Source organism: Coloeus monedula (genome assembly GCF_965178545.1).
Source record: "Coloeus monedula genome assembly, chromosome: 17".
Classification (NCBI taxonomy): Eukaryota; Metazoa; Chordata; class Aves; order Passeriformes; family Corvidae; genus Coloeus; species Coloeus monedula.
The window spans coordinates 15,482,843-15,488,371 of NC_138797.1; positions in this window are offsets into that span (position 1 = coordinate 15,482,843).

Here is a 5,529-nt window from a genome sequence, read left to right on the forward strand (position 1 = left end):
ATGGCATCAGGACATGAGCAGACACCACAATAGTGCCTGAGAGAAGAAAAACTGATCACAGTCTCCTGCACCCACCTGCCTGTAGGAAGCCCCTCTGAAAGGATCTAATCCATGGATCCCATGGACAGGGGCAGCATTAAGAACATCCAGGCTTTCCTCCTTAGTGGAATATACAAACACTCATTTCACCACACACACCATGCAAACCATTTGGCTTTTCCTAGCAAAAAAATGTCTTGTGATCTTGCTGTTCTCAAAATGTTAGTAACAGACTACAGTGGAACAGCAGTTCTATAATCTTTGGAGATCAGGTGCTTGGAACGCCATATAATGTCTTAAATATTCATGGACTAGGGATTTATTTAGTGTCATTTTAATTCTCAGTTCCTTAATACCATTGCAGTACTCGCCTTGTTTTGGCCACCACAAAACACTGACTTGACATTTACTGAGAATTTTTCATTTTATGTCCTTGGCTTTACAGTTCCACATAAATCAGCTTTTCTTAATTACATCCATATTCATTTCCTATGAAGGCACAAATACTTTGCTAATGCACTTTTTCTATTATACTTTCTTAAGAATCTGTGTCTGCAAGCGCTCAATCATCTGGCAGGAGCAGGAGCTTTAATTGCTTCCTGGCTCCCATCAGTTTAGAGCAGGGCTGGAGTTGGTCGGGCACGTTTAATGCAGGGGGGAGAAGGTAACTCACGTTTGGCACCAGTGACTGTGTGTCCCCTGAGCAGATTTGGGTGTGTCATGCACAAGGCCCAGCAGTTCAATCCCTCTGACCCAGACCAGCAGGATGCTGAAGCTGGGACAACCACTCGGACCCCAAAGCCTCGCTTATTTATCTCCTGGAATATGAATCCAGAGTCAGTCCCAGATCCCTGGCTGCTCTCTTTGGTGAGGATTTGTCTGCTCTGAGGTTCAGGGGAGTCAGCTTCACTTTTGCTTTGAGTTTTTGACAAAATCTGAGCCTTTAACCTCAGCCTGCAATAAAGATGTACCTCGCTGCCAATATAAGCACTATAATCAAACAGATTTTCCAGTGGACTGTGTAGAAATCCAACTGCAAGGCTCCACAACCTTCTGCATATCAACAGTAAAAAATAATGATGACTAATCAATAATATTTATTTGAGGGTCTATCAGGATCCCAAGTGTAAGCCTGGATTGAAATCTTGGCACAAATTAATTCAGTGACAGATTGCGTGCTGAGTTCAGTGCATGGATGACTTCAGCGCCAGATTTCAGTGGCTGGCATTCCAGAGCTGAGGCAAATGCTAATATCAGGATCAGCAGGAACAGGGGGTGTGCAGGGGACAGGACTGCTTATCAAACTTCTCCTTGTTTTAGAACATGTGCCATGCTGCAGAAGACATGGGCAAAGAAGGTAACTACTGCCAAGCACAGACACTCTGAGCATCATTTCCTCCTCCGTTCCTGCCACATTTCACCCTCTCTCTCCAGGCATTGTGGCAATTAAAAACTTTCTTACAGACTGTTACTGTTCAGCGGGAAATATATTAGAACTGGAGAGAGAAAACCAAATTTTTAATCCAAAACTAGATCTGAAAACTCAGCCATTGAGAGGGATTTCAACAAAGCAAAGAGCATAAAATGGGAAGTTATCCCTGCAAGGTGGTTGCACTGACTGTTCAACAGAAAACGGCCCCAATGTTGACAGGTGATGAAGTGTCTGAATAGCACAGGAGCCAGGTGGCTTAGTGGGTCTTAAAGATCATTGTGAGACCCGTGGTCTTAATGGTGATTAAATTGCATTTATTATATAATTAATAATGTTGTGTGTAAAACCATCAATAGTTGTCTTAATTATTTTGTATTTGAATAAAACCCAAGCATGACACTGCTCCTGAACTACTACTAGGATGAATCCAGGCACAATTTTGACCTGAAGCAGTAGCACAACACATGCAATTAAACCTATTCAGCTTGGGAGTGCTAATTGTTTCCCCTCTGGTGTGAAGTGTTTAGTCTCTTACAATGCAGTGATTTTACTGATTTCCAGTGGCTGTATTGTGAGAAACAATACCCACTTCTGTAATAGAAAAAGTATATTAAGACTATTACCATCAACTTCTGTTTCATTTTGTTCATTCTGTACACACAGGAGAAAAATTGTGTCAGGATTCCTTTTCTCCTTCTTTCCCACTACTTGAATTTTAGCTTTAACATCAATCTTTTCACACAAACTTTGTAAATTCTCATCTTTCTTCCCCAGCTCTCTGTTGACAGCTGTCACACTGTGCAAACCACTACGAGAACCCTCCTGAACTGAATGAGAACAAGATCTTGTCCATCATTCAGGACTGCTTTCACACCCACTCTCATCCTTGCCCCCACTTTTCAGCCCTGTCATTGCAGGCTTTACCCCGAAGCAGGCAGTGCCTCCCTTCTGCTCCAGCTTCTGCTGCCACATCACCTTTCCCTCCTGTTCTCTCCCTCACCATCCCTCTTGTGCACTGAGCGAGTGTTTCTGCCTCCTGACACTCTTCTTTCTATCTGGGTCTCATTTCATCCCCTCCCATGCCAAATTCCAGTTTCTAAACTCTTCACAAATGGTTTTCCATACTGCAATTATGGACTGAGTATGACCATCATGGCTGGAAATGTTCCCAGCTGGAAACTCCTTGATATTGCTGCTCCTGGGGAACTCTCTATCCACCTCTATCTCCAGCCCAGCCTTATCTTATCTTCTGGTAAGTATATACAGCAAGACCCAAACTTTCTCAGATATTTCCACTTGCTCCCAGAATTCAGGACAAGGGATGATGCCCAACAGCCTGTTCAGTTCTCCTGTCTGGATTCCAAGTCTCTGTGTCTGAGCTGTTGTGTCTTTTGCAAAGATCTTCGTGTTGTGTTAATTCCCTTAAATAGCTATCAAATATCATTTCTATCTCCAGCTGCAATATCATGTCCCACTACACTCTGTTCCTCCAACCTTCAGACACTTCTGTTTTCTCAAGTTCAGCCCTTAGAGTAGAAGGTCTGTGGGTTGTTTTTCTATTGTCTTTTTTTTGTATTAAGTGATGGCTAAGAAGTGGCCAGTGATAGGGCAAAAATAAGTGTTGAAATAGGAGGGTGCTTAGGTTTGGGGCTGTGTATTTAGGCAGGAGCAGACTGGCTCAAGCAACCATGAAGTTAATTGAGAATTTCTGAACATGGTCCTGACTTAGCAACATTTTGAAATGTTTTTCAACATACTTGAATAATGGTGCCATCAGAGAAAAAATATCTCCTCTTGGAAGGCAAAATGATGTTGTTATAGGAAACCCAAACCAGCTCTCTTTGCTTTCCTTCCTTGAGACAGATTCCACACGTGTCTCACGGGAACTCTCGAAGTACCTCAGTTCAAGGAGCTCTTTAATGCCAAAGAACCAGCTTTGGTTTTGAAGTTTTGTGTATTTCCAATTTTTAAAATTTACATTTCCATGTAAGAGAAAAACTCTGTGACTTCCTGACTCTTATGACCACTGATGTGAAGATGCCATGGAAGCACCCAGTGAAGCCCAGGTGTGACTTGCAGTGACAAGCAGGGGATTTCTATGGACCACTGAGCAAGAAAGTCTCAAAGCAGCCTCTCAGACACAAAATGTCACTAAATTCTTCATAAAAGCTATCTCAGTGAATTGTGATAAACAGCACATACACATTGTGAGGACACCAGTCACTTGAAAATGCAGGAGATCCTTGAGCTACATGAAGTCTAAAGAATTGGTGACAACTTTTCTCTGCTTCTATAGTTCAGACAAGAAATCAAACGGACTTTCTAGCATTGTGAGGCTGAACTCCAGCGTGTCACTGAACCAGAAAGGGTGTGAATGCTGAGGATGGAGGGGATTACACTTCATCCTCCAAGTGCTTGTGTCTTTCTGAAGTAACAAAAGCTGTCAATCCCTTTCACTCCTAGAGGGCTTTTTTACTGTGCTATAGAATTCGTCCTCGTTTGTTGAAGAGATCTTGAGCAGTGTCATGATCCACAAGGAAGAATCACATGTGGAGTCTTGTCCTGATCCAATGTTCCTGCTGCAGAATAGGACGTCGAGCGTCTCTGCACAGGTGCGTGGGAACACACATGCACACCAGAAAGATCACAGCCCCACCTTTGGATGCGGGTTTGTCTTCAGGGTGCTAACCCAAAATGTGAAGGCACGTGGAGGGATTCTTGGGGCTGTCCTGTGCAGGGCCAGGAGTTGCACTCAATGGTCCTTGTGGGTGCCTTCCAGCTCAGCATATTGTGTGGTTCTGTGACAAATCTGGATTTCAGACCATGGCAGTGTGTAAATCACACAGGTCCCGTGTCGCCTCACGGAATCCCCTGATCAATGCCACGGTCCCAGTCCATGGCAGGTTTGGCAGCAGGTGCCCCAGCAAGGCTCCCACATGGCCATCACCTCACACAATGTCTCCTTCCCTCCCCTGGGCTTGGGCCCTGCCAGCCCTGGCCAGGCTGCAATGGGCACAGTCTGGGAGCGAGTCAGGCTGGGAGGCACTCAGTGGCTCAGCTGGTGCCACCTCCCTGTTCAGCAGGGCCGTCCCAGAGCACATGGCACAGGAGTGTGTCCAGACTGTTCTGGAATAAGACTCCACATCCTCTCTGGTCTCTGTTCAGTGCTCAGTCACTGCCCAGGGAAGTTTTTCTTCCTGTCCAGGTGGAACTTCCCGGGCTCAGGCCGTGCCCGGTGCTCTGGTGCCGCTGCTGGGCCCCGGAGCAGAGCCCGGGCCCTGCCCTGAGCCCTCCCTGCAGCCAGGGACAGCCAGGGCTGAGGGCCCCTCTCAGCTGGGGCTCCTCTCGAGGCTGAGCAGCCCCGGCTCCCTCAGCCTGTCCTGGGCACGGAGCTGCTCCAGGCCCCTCAGCATCCTCGTAGCCTCCGCCGGACGAGCACGGCGGGCCCGGGCCGCCGCCTCGAGGCCGGGTCGAAAGCGTGGCGGGCCGGGCTGGCAGGGCGGGCAGGGCAGGAGGGCCGGGCCGGGCGGGCGGGGCGGCCCGGGGGCCGGGCGGGCGGGGCGGGCGCGGCCCTGAGGAGGCGCCGCCGCCGCCGCCGCCGCCGCACGAGGCCCGCGCGCGCTCCCGGAGCCGCCCCGCGGTCACGTGCGCGCCCCCCGCGGTCACGTGCCCCGCCCAGCTCGCGCCCCCGCCCCGGCGGCGGCGGCCCCTCAGGACGGGATGTAGTCCCGGCCGGGGGCGCGGCGGAGGGATCCCCGCGCCGGACCCAGCCGCAGGGCGCGGCGCCTCCTAGCGGGACCGGGGTAGATCCCGCCGCCGCCACCGCCGCCATGGCCGCGGCCGCCCCGGTGCGCCCCGCGGGGGCCCCCCCGTGGCGGGGCCGTGTCACCGCCCGGTGCCGCGGGCGCGGCGGGGCCGGTCCCGCCGGGACCCCCGGGGCTTCCCCGCCCCCCCGGGGCGCGGCCCCCTCCCCTCCCGCCGGACAATGAGTCCCGTATGCTAATGAGGGTCTGGCGTCACTTCCGCTCTTTCTCGGCCGCCATCTTGGCCCGGGCAGG